An 18,494-nucleotide genomic window follows, 5' to 3' on the forward strand; every position below is an offset into this window, starting at 1 on the left:
TGAACATACCTCGTATATTCATACTCTCCAAATATCTGTATTTTCAATACGGAACATGCCGCTACTTCATAGTACTTGGTTGTCATTTTAAACGTCGTTTTCAATGACAGTGTCACTTCATCGACTTGACCCCCTACCAACGAACTGTCAACACTGATGGAATCGCCATAAAACGAAGTTAATGGCGCCAGGATGAGATAGAAGATAATCAGGTAAAGGAGGGAAGATAATCGGACAGTGCTAGTCAGGTACGTTGTAGTTGTAGCAAATTTTACCTGAAAATTCTCTGTCTCTCTCATGTCTCTCTAGAAGTGCTAGAACCTCTCTCTTGTATGTTGGCGCCTATCTCGCTTCACTGTTGGAATGGGACGGGGCCATTCCATCAGTGTTGACAGTTCATTGCCCCCTACTCCCTGACATACACTGGAAGGGAAAAATTAATCCTTAAAAAGGCATGTAATTCGAAAAATAAATCATTTTATTTCAACAAATCATCTTCCTCTTGGGGTGAGCTACAAATAGTTTTTTTTTAATAATTTCTTACAGTAATTATATTTCTCCATCTAACAGTTTTTATATTGTTTTTTTATCTAACCTAACTTCCAATGTCAGACCATGTGTTCTGATATTTTAGTTTCAAATATAATTTATCTTTTAATTTACATGTATGCACGTTTAGTAATCAGAATTTTAACTATTCTCATCTAAATTTCATTTGATTTATTCTTGTCATCTGCTACTCTTTCTGACGATTAGAACGGCAGATGGCACACGTTGGTTTTTCTTCTTGATGATTGATATGTGTCTCTATTTTATAGTTTTTTGGAAAGAGATCAACCTTTCCCTCTTCGGGAACCTAAGCCTCACATCACCGGTGATGCACACTTGAAGGCGAAGACAATGACATCCAGACTGCACAACCACCACCTCTAGCTGCAGGGGCCTTGGGCCGAAGATCCGCCCAGGCCTACGAGAAGTCTACAACAGCAGTACCATACGACATCAAGAAGATACCATCAGCTACCAAAAGCCATAAGTATAATCCAGAATTGTTAGTTTTTGGCAAGAATTTGAATACATTTGTTAATGCAATTTACTAAGTCATTTTATTTATTATATCTTTATGAACAATAAACATGATTAGTTAAAAACTATGTTTTGTTTGCTTCCATTCCAATTTTCATAGTTCATATCTGAGGTTAGGACAAGACGAACACACACCTGAGTGACTGAGCTAAGCTAAGGGTGTAACGATGGCTATCTTGGTTAGTTGAGGTAATATTTTCGAATGTTATTTCAATTAGCTGGGTAGTCCATCGTTTACTCGTTACACTGGCGCCCAACGCACTTGTCTTATCTGAAGAATCGAGCTGTGAGTGTGTGGTTTGGTAGCAGACAACAAGCATTAATAAATACTATTTTCTTATATTTCATTTTTATATTCAATTTTTGCAGTAAATCTATATATATTATCTATTTTGGTACTTTTTGACTACCTTTTTGACTAATTTTTATATATTTTCACATGTTATTGGTCAAAAAGTATTACCAGTTTCAATAATTTAATTATATATTTCAGCATAATTGATTTAAAATACATTTACAGTTGCAAATATTGGTATATTTAACATTTGGAACTGTTTACCTACTTTTTTTTGGTTAATTTTTATGTTAGGACCTTGATAGTAATGTCCACATGGCATTTTTCCTGTTTTTTTCAATTTAACCAGTTTTTTTTGGTAGTTCTTCTTTAATTACTCTTATTTTGTCGTAACTTTCCAAAACCCAAGAGAATTTTTCCATTTATTGTCATATTTTCTGTACTTTTTATACGTACTATTTCTTCTACGTTCTTTTCATAGGTACTTCTGTGTACTCTAAAGTGCATTTAAATCTTGTTTTATTACTTATTTTCAATTACTTTTTACTTATTCTTATATTTCCTAGTTGTTTTCATATATTTATTACCAATTTTGTACAACTACCAAAAATTTTGTTGTTTCCGTCGAACTTTCTGTTGGGATGGTATATACTACTTTACTTGTATAGTAAAGACTAGGACAATTTTCAAGTTCTTTTCTTTCATTGAGGTATTTTATTCTTATTCTTCTTCTTTACGTATTCAGAATATTAATTTAAATCATTCTTCTTCTTCTTGTGTTGAATCTCAAAAAATTTTTTGTTCGTAAAGCATCATATTTTACATTTTTCAATTTTTTGCATTATTGCACTTATATTAATTATGATAAACATTATATTTAACATCTTTTTTATTTAACAATGCCCTATTTATCTATATATTATTGTTTTATTATTTTATTTTGGGTGTTGTACTGATTTTTGATACAGATTAGCACGAAAGCCTCATCCGGCACTTATAAGTTGTGTATGGCTTATATATAGCTGCATAGACACCTAGTGTTTTTTTTCCTAGGGTACATATACCTAAGTTATCCATAGGGTTTGGCCAGATCTATTGAGTCTGAGTTCCGTTTTTTTGGTCTTAATGACTGTTGATATACAGTTTAATGCTGTATATTATTTTTAGGATGATGTCTTTTATAAATTTTTTCTTTTGGAGTTCAAACAGTTCTATGCATATCTACTTTTAGAAATCTGGTGTAGAATTGTGGCGCTTTGAAGTATGATTGTAGTTTAGCTACTAGCATTTGTTATTTTCCATCTTTGCAAATCATATTTATGCATTTTTATACATATATTTTGTTCTTTAGTGTAGATCCCTGGTATGCATTTGATGGAAGTAGCATTTGCATTATGTATCATTATCTCTCTCTTTATTAACTTATTGGTTAAGTCTTTTAGGACTGGTTTTATGCAGTTTTTTTAAACCCTTTGGTGTAGAACTTTGTCTTATTTGGCTTTCCATATAGTTAGTACTTATTTTTTTTAATAGTTTATCTATAGTTGCACTTGCATTTCTTTTCATTATATTATACTTATATTACCTTTATCTACTTATATGCTTTTACTCACCTTATCATATTGATTATTATATTATTACCTTACTTTAGGTACTTGTTATCCGAGTACTTGTTATTTTGTTCGAGATTCAGTTGTTGTTAGTAGCTCCAATAGCTATTTATTTATTGTATTTAGGATGTGATATCCATTATATTTACTTTTTGATTATATGTCTTTTATATTATATAAATACCTGAATATTTGCAATTCATTTTAATAAATAACAACATTATTTGGCTTTGATTAACTTACTTACCTTTAATTAATTATTACTTACTTGGATTTTTAGTTGAATTTGATTAATACTTACACTTTATACTATAAGTCTTTATATATTTGAATTGATTTCATACTTTTTAAAGTACATCTATTTTTTTTATCCAGAGATAGATATTCTCTGATGTCATTTATTTATAATAAATATTTTATAGTGTGATGAATGCTACAATTCATTGGGTAATATTTTTATTTTCCCCAGAGTAACATCTGAAAATTATTTTGGTACTTTAAAATTTTTATGATTAATAATTTAAATTAACTATATACATTGACTTAATATTTACTTTATTATGAGTATTTATTTTTGATTTGTTCTGAACGATTACTACTGCATATATTTATTTCTGGTTAGAACTATGATTTCTTGTTTTCCTTGAGAAAAATTTCTCACCTGTGTTCGAAATTTTTCGGATGCGTGGAGGGAGTGTGTAACATTCCTGTTTTCTGTGAGAAAAATTTCTCACGTGTGTTCAAAATTTTTCTGATGGGTGAGAGGAGTGTGTAACGTTACAAACGTCACATCTTTGATATTTTATTTTTAAATAATTATTTTACCATATTTCCTTTAATATTTCATTAATAATTATCTTCTTCTAATTGGTTTACCCATTTTCCCCTTTAAAAATCGGTTGGCGCTCTCTTTTATTACCCTCTTTTATTATCTTCTATTTAATATATCTCTTTCATTTAAATCATCATACTGAACATACCTCGTATATTCATACTCCCCAAATATCTGTATTTTCAATACGGAACATGCCGCTACTTCATAGTACTTGGTTGTCATTTTAAACGTCGTTTTCAATAACAGTGTCACTTCATCGACTTGACCCCCTACTCCCTGACATACACTGGAAGGGAAAAATTAATCCTTAAAAAGGCATGTAATTCGAAAAATAAATCATTTTATTTCAACAAATCATCTTCCTCTTGGGGTGAGCTACAAATAGTTTTTTTTTAATAATTTCTTACAGTAATTATATTTCTCCATCTAACAGTTTTTATATTGTTTTTTTATCTAACCTAACTTCCAATGTCAGACCATGTGTTCTGATATTTTAGTTTCAAATATAATTTATCTTTTAATTTACATGTATGCACGTTTAGTAATCAGAATTTTAACTATTCTCATCTAAATTTCATTTGATTTATTCTTGTCATCTGCTACTCTTTCTGACGATTAGAACGGCAGATGGCACACGTTGGTTTTTCTTCTTGATGATTGATATGTGTCTCTATTTTATAGTTTTTTGGAAAGAGATCAACCTTTCCCTCTTCGGGAACCTAAGCCTCACATCACCGGTGATGCACACTTGAAGGCGAAGACAATGACATCCAGACTGCACAACCACCACCTCTAGCTGCAGGGGCCTTGGGCCGAAGATCCGCCCAGGCCTACGAGAAGTCTACAACAGCAGTACCATACGACATCAAGAAGATACCATCAGCTACCAAAAGCCATAAGTATAATCCAGAATTGTTAGTTTTTGGCAAGAATTTGAATACATTTGTTAATGCAATTTACTAAGTCATTTTATTTATTATATCTTTATGAACAATAAACATGATTAGTTAAAAACTATGTTTTGTTTGCTTCCATTCCAATTTTCATAGTTCATATCTGAGGTTAGGACAAGACGAACACACACCTGAGTGACTGAGCTAAGCTAAGGGTGTAACGATGGCTATCTTGGTTAGTTGAGGTAATATTTTCGAATGTTATTTCAATTAGCTGGGTAGTCCATCGTTTACTCGTTACAATATTATACAATGACCACATGAGATGAAGTGGAAAAAGCAATTTTTCAGGTAAAAGAGGCAAATCTCAAGGACTTGAACACTGCATATTCTGAATTTTAATTTAGACAATTCGAACGTTTAGGGGAAAAGCTTTTTAATGGGGGGATGTCTGTATCACATGTTATTAAAGGTGTATTTTTTTTGACTAAACTGGAATAACATGGATTTTCAACAGGTTCTTCAGCTTCTTTAAGCAAAATATTTTAGTAAACCATAGCCAAGCATTCTTTAGTTTTTCATCTTATCTATTACTGAAATATATCCTATATTTTATACTATGGAGCTTGCGCTATTGCAATCAATAAAAAAGTAAAATATTTACATTTGATTGCTACTTACCAAAAAATGATTCGGCATGAAAATGATAAGTACCATTTTGATCTGCAACAAAAAAACAAATAAATTTCAGGTCCAAGTAGATACATCGCAATGTATCACAGCAAAATAAAAAGGACTGTTAAAATTAAATCATCAGAAACTAGCCCACAATGTTCATTTTAATTGTTAACACTATTGAGACCGTGCGTGCAAGATCGGAAAAGCGACACCTGGTTTCTACGCTCTGCAACTTTATTCGCACTTTTAATTTTATTGGCCAATCATATGGTCCTGGTTGCTGGATAATTGTCCAGGCCAGCGTTTCTCAACGTTTTACCATTTGCGCCCCAATTTTCCATAATTATTTTCACCGCGCCCCCCTCGTTCAATAACAATATATCTATGCAATAATAATATACCTTGAGCAGCATGAAACCTAATAAACTAAAAAGACATTGGGAAACGCTTCGTAGTGAGTACATTAACAAACCCCGAGAATTCTTCGAGTTAAAATTAAAACGGCGTGAAAAGCAAAAATTAGTTTTAATAAAAACTTTGACTGCGAATGAAATAGCTTTACTTGCCTCTTATAAAGGCTGATATTAAATAGCCAGATCTAAAAAGCCTAACACTATTGGTGAAGATCTTATATTACCAACTGCAATCAAAATTGTAGAAACTGTGTTTGGAGATAATTTTGCTAAAAAATTGGAGTTTATACCTCTATCAAATGATACTGTTGCCCGCCGAATTGGTGATATAGCTGAATATGTACAGGATCAGCTAATCAGGAAGTTGCGTGAAAAGCCGTTTTCGATTCAGCTTGATGAGGCAACAGTAGCAATAAATATGCTCATTTTATTGCCTACGTTCGATTTTGTGATGGCAGATCAGTAGCAGAACTACTTTTCTGCAAACCAATATAATTGATAGCAAAGTCGCTTGCATTATTTGCTATGTTAACTGATTATATAAAAGAAGCAAAAATAGAGACACTGTATCAACAGAGAAGCTCTGGCTTGAATATTGTGCTAACTACGGTTGTAACAATTGTTAATTATCTACATAAAAATGAGACCTTTGAAAACTAAAATCTTTTCTGTAGGTACTTTGCAAAGACATGGATGCGGTACATTCAGCATTATTATTTTATTGTGAGGCAAGCTGGTTATTACGTGGGAAATTTTTACAATGTGTTTTGAATTAAGACATGGAATCGCCATTTTTCTAGAAGAAGAAAAGAGGCCACAATCCAAGATGTTTCACGATGGTTTATTTTTGATGAAATTGAGTTACTTGGTTAATATATTCGAGAAACTAAATATTTTGAACTTAAAACTTCAAGGGGCCAATACACATATATTTGATACGAATGATGAAATTAACGCTTTCTGTAGAAAATTGAAATTGTGGAGCAAAAATTTAAAGCAAAAAACCTAGAAATATTTGAAAATGTGGATGAATGTTTTAAAACTTACCAGGTTGAAGAACAACACGTGCAAGTTGTTTTTGTAACCAATGAAAATCATTTAGCAATGCTGACAAAAAATTTTAAAAGATACTTTTTTGCCGACGACCAATTAATACTTACCTAATAGTTATGAGTGGGTCGGGAATCCGTTTCAAATTACACCCGAAGAGCTCTCTACTACAGAAGAAGAAACCTTCATAGACTTCACAGCAAATGCCGAAATCAAGAAACAGTTTAATATTAGATCCCTCTTTGAATTTTGGGCAGGGGTAAATGATGAGTTTTCTGCACTGAAAACCAGAGCGTTTCGTATACTATTACCGTTATCACCATCCTACCTTTGCAAAACAGGAATTTCCGCGATGGCTGCTTTAAAGACCAAGTATAGATCGCAGCTAAATATAGAGAAAGAACTGAGAGCGTCTATTTCTAATATTACACCCTGTTTTGATAAGTTTTGCTCTGCAAAACAGGCCCAAGGAAGTCACGAATTTACGTTAAATTAGTTGATTTAGTATTCAGTGCTCATAACTATGTATAGCTCCTTGTTCATGGGTATTTTATTTTTTTGTTTGTCAGAATTTTGTTTTGCTTTGATTTTAGTAAATTAGTCAGTTTTTTAGGTGTTTTTTTTTTATTTTCACGCCCCCTCATTCCTAAAAGCGCGCCCCCCTAGGGGGCGCGCCCCACAGGTTGAGAATCACTGGTCCAGGCCATAGTCCAAAAAAATAATAAGAAGAAAAAATAAGATTCAGGTTATGTTATTAAAACGTAAACAATTGTATGTAGTAAATAAAATTAGTTATTAACCCTTAAACACCCAAGGGTGGGTAAAAAATGTCCACCTAATGCGCATTCCCTTGTAGGATATTTATTACGTTTTTAAAAATTTTTCAAAAATTATTTATTGTTAAAAAGACAGCCCTTTATCGAATGTTATATTTGGTTCTACCGATATTTTGAAAATAAAAGTAATATCTTGAGTTAAATACAAAAAGTACACCCATGGTAAAACTTGTTACTAAAGGTTTCTATATAATTTCTCGTTGGTAGGGACATAATCCATATAATTATCGACGTATAATTACATAATCGACATAACTATCCGCCTTTGAGGAGGCTGAAAGAAAGAATATGGAGAAAATCGACAAATCTGAATTACTGGCTTTTACTGGTATGTTAATTTTGATGTACATTGTAATTTCATTGTAAGGTTTGTAAATTGTTTATATTGATATTTTAGAAGATGCCGTGTTTATTAAGTATAAGATTATTAAGTTTAATCCATTTCCAACAACTCTCAATAAATATATTAGCTATGTTCTAGGTGGACATTTTTTACCCACCCTTGGGCATACATGGAACCTAAAAAAGGTTGGGCGTTTAAGGGTTAAAATGCAGTACTTCAAGCAAAATACAATTAATTAAAACCTTTATATAATAATTGCATATCATATTAATATTGTGGAGCAATATATAATTTTCCTTCTTCAATTACAGTAGGTATTAAATATACGTCAATTTGACAATTTCAATTGACAATATGAATTATATTTAAGGAAGTTGCAATATTTCTCCGCTATTCGCGCACGATCGTTTCTCGTATCCCCTCCAAGTACTTGCACACCGCGAATAATCCACAAGGAAGAATTTGCTGTAGCTGGCTGTATACAATTAATTACAAAAAAAATTTGATGAAAATTCTTCTGCGTAAAAGGTATATTTATTTTAAAATAAATATACCTTTTATGCAGAAGATTTTTCATCAAATTTTTTTGTTAACACTATGTAAATTATTGGCGCATCCGATTTTTTTAACAATTACATTAATAATATTTCTTTCTATCTACCTATCTCTAAGCGAGATTCCTACAACCTCTACTGCTTCTCGCATTTCGACCGCCATCATTTTCTGTCCATCTATTCGTCTTCTTTGATGGCTCTATCTCTCATGATATGCCGTACATTTTCTTCCCAGGCAACTGAAGGCCTTCCATTTCTTTTTCTTTGTTGTGGTATGTAATTTAAAGTTTTCTTTGGCCATCTATCTTCATTCATTCGTTTCACGTGACCATACTACTACTCCAGGGAAATAAGGCAAAAATATACCATGTTCGGGACACTTGAGCAGCCAGGTTGCAAATGGGTTTTTTGGGTACTATATACCTAATACATTATACATACAAAAATGCCCGTCGCAGTTCGGACGAGAAATTTAGTTATTAACAAATAAGTTTCAAGAATGGCAGTTTTTTCGTTTAAATCGCTACGGGTAAAAATAGGGTAATTAAATATCTTATTTGTACTGTTATTCCTTTAGTAGATAAGCCAAGGTTTAAAATGGCAGTTTTTGAATTTCGGTTCGATCATTTGTTGCTTCAGAAATTGCAAAATAAGACTAAAATTTTGAAAATAAAAAAATTGCTATAACTTTTGTGAAAATGACCTCAAGACTTTCATCTTGCACAAAAAGTTGAGACAAACAGTCCATATAATGCACAAAAAATTTTAAGACGATTCGGCAATTAGTTTAAATTTTATTCAATTTGTTTATCCCAATGAGCTTTTTCTTGGTAATATTGTTGTTCAGAAAATGGTAATGCAATAGCAATTATGTGAAAACCACATGAAAGAAGAAAAGTCATGTTTTCAAAGTATTTTAAAAAAATCATTAAAAAGTCATTTTTATCATTCCGAAAACATTTTACTAAAGTAGGGTCATTTTTAGTTCATAAACAATTTGAATAACTTTATTAATATTGACTATAGATTAAAACTACTTTGGAATTTGAAAATCTGGTATTTTTATACGAATTTTCAAAAAAAGACTTTTTGCCTACGTTAATTACAGTCAAAGTTAGCCACTTTTTTTTATTTAATTGACAGCTACTTTCTTTATAACAATTAAGCAACCCAACTAGCGCCATTTCGAAGTTGAAGATATATAGTTTATGTGTAAAAGTTTGAGTAAACTTTAAACTTCAACAGAGTTGTTAATAAAGCTTTAAAAATAACGTTCTAACGAAATCGATTTGTGGTTGGTGGAAATGAATTATTAAAATCCGTGCACTCAAAAAATGAAACTGATTCTTCAAACATATGCTGCGATTAATATCTCCAGAGCTTGTTGATAAATTTTGATCATAATTTCTTTAAATTGTATGTAGGTACTCGTAGTCTTGTAGAGTACGTTATGTACGTAAATCCCCACCTAACATTCCAAAATGTTAGGGGGAGTTCCCCTTATCACTCAGGGATATGAAAAATAGATTAGACCGATTCTAAGACCTCCGAATATACATATATAATTTCATAAAAATCGGTTAAGCGGTCTCGGAGGAGTATGACAACTAACACTGTGACAGGAGAATTTTATAGATGTAAATATATAGATGGGTATTAACAAATAGGGGTTGGTGATGGAAAAGTGTAAATTAAGGGTTGTATGTATTTTTTAATCCTACATCATATAAAATTAAGATAGACAATTTTGTCCAATAAAATTTAAACAAATGTCAGGGGGGCAACCCCCCTTATAACTTATGGGTATGAAAAATAGATTAAAACCTATTCTCAGTCCCGTAGGATGTACTTGTAAAATGTCATAAAAATCGGCCAAGCCGTTTCGGAGTAGTATGGTAACTAACACTGTTACAGGAGAATTTTATGTATATTTAAGTAACTGTGAATTAAATAATAAAAGTGGCTAACTTTGACCGTAATTAACATAGGTGAAAAGTTTTTTTTTTAATTTGTGTAAAAGTACCCGCTTTTGAAATTCCAAGGTAAATTTACTCTACAGTCAATATTAACAAAGCTATTCCAATTGTTTTCAAGCCAAAAATGTCTCTACTTTAGTAAAATGTTTTCGTAGTGACAAAAATTACTTTTTAATGATTTTCTTCGATAATTTGAAAACAAGACTATTGTTCTTCCATGTGGTTTTCACAGAATTTCTATGTAACTATCATTTTCTGAACAATAACATTACAAAAAAAAGCTCTTTGGGATAAACAAATTGAATAAAATTTAAACTAATTGACGAATCGTCTTAAAATTTTTTTTGCAATATATGCACTCTTTGACTCAACTTTTTGTGAAATATAAAAGTCATAAGGTCGCTTTCGCGAAAGTTATAGCAAATTTTTCATTTTCGAAATTTTAGTTTTATTTTGCAATTTTCGAAGCAACAAATTATAGAACCAAAATTAAAAAACTGCCGTTTTAAAAATTGGCTCATCTACTAAAAGAAAAATACTATAAATAAGATATTTAATTATCCTATTTTTACCTGTAGCGATTTAAACGAAAAAACTGACATTTTTGATCCTTATTTGTTAACTAGAATTCTCGTCCGAACTGTGACGGGCATTTTTGTATGTATAATGTATTAGGTATATAGTACCCAAAAAACCCATTTGCAACCTGGCTGCTCAAGTGTCCCGACAAAAACCTTATTTCCCTGGAGTATACATTAATTGTCTCGTTTCAATTCTATCTACACTGGAATAGATATACAGTATCTGTGCTCCTTCATTCCTGATGTGATATTTTTTGGATATACCACACGCTCTCCTTAGATAATCCATTTCTACCACTTCTATTCTTCTTCTATCTGTTTTCGTGATCTGCCAAACTTCTGGCCCCATAAGTCAGAATAGGCTCTACCAAGGTACGATAGATTGTCAATTTCGTTTTTGTCTTATATCTTTAGACCATAGTAGAGAGCTTAGAATGTTTACCGCTTTTTTGCCCTGCTGCGTTCTGTTTTCGATGTCTCTTTTGGTAGTGGCTTCTTTAGAAATTATAGATCCGATATATTTATATTCTTTACATGTTTTTGTGATTCTAATTTCTTCTAACTCTTGATCTTCTTCATCTTTCCCTATTTTAATATTCTCTGTCTTTTACATATTCATATTGAAGCCCCATTTTTCATACTCTTTCTCTTTCTATCTAATAATATTTTGGCAATTAAAATAAACTACATGTTCATAGGATTTTGACAGGATTCGTTAACTTAATCTTTAAAAGTGCGGAAGGGTGCTATTTTGTAAGATAATTTTAAATGAAATTATAAATATGGCAAGTAGTACATACTGTCATATTTCTGGTTACATATTATAAATTATTATTGGCATAGGCAAGTGTCAAGAATCGTTTTTCAAGACAGGGTGTCGTTTCAAGGTCACAATAGGGAACTTATATAAAATTTGAAATTCGAAAAAATGCTATAAATCACAACAGAACATAATTTAAAACATACATCAAAGAAAAAAAAGTTTCTTTGTCTTTTGTTTGGCCCCTAAAGACGATTAAAAATTCAAATTATAGCAGGCAGTCCAAAACGCATTATTGGTCCTGACGTCATATCGTTGTAGTATTGGATGTCCTCTCCATTAATTCATTAGGTTTGGCATTCGTTTTGACCCTCAGTTTTATAAATATTTTGATAGTTGCTATTTCTGACTAATATTTGAGTGTTTTTGTTAAGACAATTTTTAATTAATAGTTGAGTGTTTTTATTACTTAAGACATTTTTTTTAAATGACCGAAGAACGATTTTGTTAAGGCCAGTCTGATATCTTACCTATAGTAAATATGTGTATTGTGGCCACATATTTTCAAAAGGGTGAAAATTTTTCCGTTGGAGAAGTTCGGGGAGTTAAAGCAGATAAGTAAGTACATAATATGTATATTGTACGCCGTTTTTTAGAGGCTGGTAATCCAGTAAACATTTTATTTGGGTTTTTAATAGTTGTAATTTTACAAAATGGCACTAACCAACACTTATAGTGTTTTCTTTTATTTTCCATAATAAACCTTCTTTCCTTTCCTTCAAAAAGTGTATCAAACTCCAATCTCAACAAACTGATATATATTCTTCTTCTTCTTCTTCTTCTTCTTCTTTAGTTGATTGGCCTAAAGAAGAAGAATAATAATATATACCAGTTTGTTGAGATTGGAGTTTGTACATACGATAAATGTCATTAAAATATAAACCATAAACATAAATAAAATATAATGATGCAACGTCACGGGTCGTTTGAAATGATTTAAATACACAGAAGATTTTCAATTTGTACTTCCAAGTTATTACGAGTTTTTGAAGCGTGAAATTTCGGAAATCTCATTTTTAAACAAAACTGAACATTATTATGTAATAAAAAAATGTGCAAGTTCCCTATTATTTTATGTTTTTTTTGTTAACTCGGACCTCGATTTTCTTGTATTGATTATTTTTAAAATGAGTATTTGTTCATTAACTTTAATAATTTATTATTTAAACTTGATAATTATACAGGGTGACCAGAAACTCTCCCGACAAACGAACAGAGGAGATTCCTCAGATAATTTTAAGACAATAATTAAACTCGATTCACCTAGTCCAAAAATGCAGCTAGAACTCTTTGATGATGGCGTCTTGTAATTAGTTTTTTTTAAAATACCTCCAGAATGTTTCTATTTGGAAAAACTAAAACTGGTACGCCTATTTATCCTCCAGAGATAAATCAATTCCATCAATGGCAAATTTCGAGTACCGGTCGTTGGCGCTTGTTTTAGGTAGGGTAACGGTTATTTTATAGCATAACTTTTTTGCCCTTCACTTTTAAGCATTTTTGATAATGAATTATTAAAAATTGAATTCAGTATTATGGCAAAAAAATATAAGACTGGAAACGAAAAAAAGAATAGATAATACCATATTAAAACCAGTAATCGTCTACGGCTCAGAAGTGTGGCAGTTATCACAAAAATTAGGTAACCTATTGGCAGTTGAAATGGATTTTTGGAGGAGAGCAGCGGGAAAGTCTAGATTAGAGCATGTGAAAAGTAAGGGCATCAAGAGACAAATGAAAGTACAAAGATCAATTATAGAAGACATCGAAAAACAACAACTAATATGGTACGGACATCTTAGACGTATTGGGGAAGAAAGACTACCCAAAAAGATATTAGATTGGGCACCACTAGAGAAAAGAAAACGAGGACGACCACCAACAACATGGATCCAAGAAATCTCAAAAGCAATGTCGGCAAGAAATCTATCTGAAGAAGACTGGCTGAATAGACAGGATTGGCGAACGGGAACCCAAAGGCGTATTACGCTGTGAACGAGATATATATACTCCGTCTAATTTACTTACCGTTGCACGTCATCTGCGTCATAGCCCGTGACGTCACATGATACCAACACGAAATATTTAGGCAGTAGGTGTGTTCTTTTTCAGAATCATTTTGCCGAATACACTGGCATTACAGCCACTCTACATATTTTATTATGTACGCGTAGAAATAATATTTAAAGATTTCTATTAATGTTAACATAAAGAAATACACAATAATATTTTTCATTTAATTTGTATAAATTGATTATAAAGAGTTTTTATGAAGCACATTTGTTCGGAATACACTGTAACTGTAATCGAACGAAGGTGATATTTGGGCATAAATTGGTAACATTTATTTGACAGTTGCGGTGATGACACTTCATATTTGTTTTTATTCTTTACTATAAGTATTTGTTTCTTTATATTTACTGTTTTTATTATGTACTTTAACGTAAAATTATAACTTAATTCTTGTTTTCTATTTCTAAAGTTTTTATTTACATTGAATATTAATTTGTTTTGCTATATAATCCACTTCCGCAAAAATTATGTAATGTATTTGATTTAAAATGATTTCAAGAATTTTTTGTAATTGGGCAACAATGTCAACTTAGATCTCTAACGTAAATAATGACGTGCAAAGGTAAGTAAATTAGACGGAGTGTACATATTATTAAATTGTGAGGTATTCTAATATTAAAAGGTACTCTTGCTTTAGGTCGGTAGAATACACTGTTTTCTAGAAAAATCGATTTGAAAATTTTTGTTTTTTAATATATCGACACCCCCATCGAACAAGGTTGTAACTCAAGTTAGACCTTTTTTCAGATTTCAACACAGGCGAATTCAGCAAAAAATTGCGCACACGCCAATATAAACGACATAGTTTAATTCTCAATAGTTTGGCTAATACTCCATTGAAAAAAGTTGTATTAACTTACGTGTGCCATTTTAGCGTGAAAAGGCAGCAACACTAGATACTCCCTATGTTAAATATTTACTTTCTTAAATGAGTTACAACTTTGTTGCACGTATGTTTAATTTATAAAGTATTCAAACATATGGTGTATCTCTAAGTAAATTTATCGAAATAAACTTAAAAAAGGATTTACGGACTTTTTTTTCCTTTTTGATAGTTGCGGTGGACAAAATAAGTATAGAATAGTGTTTGCTACGTACTTTTATGTAGTGAAAAAGTTTAATATTATCAAATAATGAATGTGTTGCATGTGTGAGTCCATACTAGTGTAGTAAAGAAAAGAGAGACGTTCTCACAAACAATTTATTTTACTACTGACGACCGGTTTCGCTGTTTACAATTTATACAGCATCATCAGGTCCGGTTAAAGTAAAATCAAATGCTACAAAACAAAAAACCAGAGTTAGTTAGGTGGTCTGGTTTGAATAAATTTTTAATGATACAGCCAATATCAAAGTACATCTGTCAAAGCATGCACATGAATACCCACATGTACGCGCGCATGGTGTACAATCCTCATACTCACAAACATGCACGCATCCATGTGCAGCGGCAAACTATAGTATGTCAAGTATAAGATATATACTTACTTTCCGGTATAAGGGAAAAAAGTAGTAGTATTCAATATCATATTTTTCATGCACCTTGCTAGAGGGATGGTTGGTGAAGGGAAATATTTCAATGTAATATATTAACTAAACATCGATGGGGTCTTGAAGGGTTTAGTAGGAAAATACGACATTAAACCGATAATCCAATTTGTTAGTTATATATAGTAATGTTATTTTAATTATATCTATGGTGATGTTATCTTATTTATAAATGTAGCTTTTATTATTTGATAGTTAGATGTTGTGTTGGGTGTGCGACTTTAAGAAAAATTGTTCGTTTGTGTAATAAATATGATCTGTTTGTGAATATTTATTTTCTCTGTTTAAAAAATTTGTAGTTGCAACTACACATATATTCATTACTATTCACACTACTATTCACAATGGTACCAAACGCGACCCCCCACGGAGGTGGGGTGGGGGGTTACTTTAAAATCTTAAATGGGAGCCCCCATTTTTTATTGCGGATTTGAATTCTCTGCATAAAAATAAGCAACTTTTATTCGAAACATTTTTTCGAATTATGGATAGATGGCGTCATATTCGGAAAAAACGATTAATGGAAATGGAAAATTAAATTAAAAAATGGCAAGCGCCCGCTAAAATGGAAAATTTTACTTAACTTTTTTTGGTTTTAGGACCTAATAATCACAACCCAATAGGTCCCCAAAGCGCTCGAGTGACTGCACATTTAGCGTACTTTGCTCCCCTACCAATACATATATATTATGTATCAGTCGTAGATAAAGTAATAAAATGGTTTAAAATTAAATATTTACAGATATGCAATAAGAATGCGAAACATTTGAAATATTTTATACCATGTTTTTTTCATAGTGATAAAATATTAATGTTATTGTAAAATTTATAATTTCCAATTAAAATTGTGTAAACTGTGAGTTGATACTTTGTTTAAATATACCATAAAAACTAATTTTTTCCTAGCTATATTGCAAATAACTCAAAACATACAACCTTTTAATAATTAAACGGGAAAAATAATTAACACGGAGAGTGTAAAATGGTTGTTAGGCGAGTTACAACCTTTTTCTACGAATACTCATGTTTAATCTCAAGGTTGTATCTCACTCAAACTCAAGATATTCAATAGCTAATAAAATTAATCCCTTATTATGTTATAAATATCACATCACATTATAGACAAGAGTCTAATCATTTCGCTACAAATTTTTAAAAATTCATGTTTTCGTTTTTTGCCTCTCCTGTAAAATCAATAAAAATGAGTTACAACCTTGTTCGATGGGGGCTGTCGATATGATTTATTGGAAATTCAAAACAACCCTGTATATGTATATAAACATATATAGTTAAAAAATGTATTTAAATTTTCTCCAAAAAAAATCAACGAAAAAATAGTTCACCGTATTAGAAATCGAGTACCTAAATGCTATTTCACGGTTCAGTTATTAAAAGAAATAGAGTAAGGACTAATTATTTTCAATTAATACACCAACGATTGCTATTATTTTAATTACCTGCATGCCTGGCTTTAGCGACATACATCATAAATAGAAAAGAAGATACCATGCAACCTCTGCGGCTAAGTAGTAACCACACTTAGAAAAAGTTAAATTTATCTGATTAAATAACGCGTGTCGCTGAATTATTTATTGAAATGTTGCCAGCTCTGCAGGGGGGTACTAAAAAAGGTACAAAGTAAAGTAAATAACCCATAATTTTTTTAAAACGTATGTATCCTCGTTTTTCTTATGTTGATAGCACAGAACCTCATTATAAATTCAAAATTGTGTCCGCAACACTATAATGTCGTTCAAAAAATTAAAGCGACTTATAAGCATTAATTCATTAGAAATGTGTCTTACTTGTTATCTTTCGTTCTATCCTCTCTGTATTATGAAATGCAGGTAGCTAATCAATACATTATAGCATTATCATTAAAAAGAAAAGGATGAATCTGCCGATAAGTGCCGGGGATTGGGAATAAATGTTTGGAAAATGAAATTTCATTATATCTAAATTTATAGTATAAATATGTACAATATACAAAATATATACATATTAAATGCCTGTCAAAGTAAATTATTTGTCTTCTTCTACCCACTTTCGATGTATAATTAGTAATAAAGACTGACGACATCATAATACAAATATAGTTATTTTCCTAACAAGTGCAGAAAGTCATACTTTTCCGCACGCGACTGCAGTTTGCCGAACGACGCAAAGCGGGAGTTCGGCAAGCAGTCGAGTGCGGAAAAGAGACTTTCTGCAAGCGTTACGAACAATATTTTTTCTACGAGTCTTTAAAAAATGACCAAATCTTAATCAATTAATTTAAATAATATGAAAATACATACACAAATTAATTCTTTGACAAGGTTGTCAAAACCAAACTTTCAGCATAATTGGTTAGCATGACGACGATCTTGGTTTCCATGACGACGATTTAAAACCACTGTTATTGTCTACTGATTTGACTTTCGAATATTCTGTCAAAATTATTTTATTTCATCGAATTCTCGCGTTAATTTCATTAAAACAAGAACAAGATATATTTGAAATAAATTAGTAAATAATATCTAAATATTAGTTTATTGCATGTTTTATAATTACTTTAAGGCCATATTAACATATCTAAATTAACACGCGTGCGGAAAAGTAATACGCGTGCGGAAAAGTAAAACTTTCTAAACTAAAACGCGTGCGCGAAAGTAGGCATTTTTGAACGCTCGTAGAAAAAAAACTATTTTTGTGGAAATTATCATAAACTACAACAAAAACAAATTAGATAGCAACAGCACACAAAGCTACCTAAAATAGAAATTGATTTCAATGTATTTTTTTTCTATATCTTCTATTCATTTTGGACAACAAAACCAATATATGTTACCGGTCAAATCCGATTTCAGGACCTAATGTTGCCTATGCCAAATTAGTTTATCCTGAACGCGATAGGATAAACT

General features: G+C 31.3%; 1 long non-coding RNA gene across 1 annotated transcript; it reads left to right on the forward strand.

Annotated features, from left to right (window-relative positions):
• The first annotated feature begins 129 nt into the window (after window positions 1–129).
• Window positions 130–4,843, forward strand: LOC126882039 (uncharacterized). The gene is made up of 2 exons (XR_007697090.1): window positions 130–507; window positions 819–4,843. It is a non-coding gene; the product is annotated as an uncharacterized LOC126882039 (long non-coding RNA).
• The last annotated feature ends 13,651 nt before the right edge of the window (window positions 4,844–18,494 follow it).

Source organism: Diabrotica virgifera, chromosome 3, assembly GCF_917563875.1.
Source record: "Diabrotica virgifera virgifera chromosome 3, PGI_DIABVI_V3a".
Lineage (NCBI taxonomy): Eukaryota > Metazoa > Arthropoda > Insecta > Coleoptera > Chrysomelidae > Diabrotica > Diabrotica virgifera.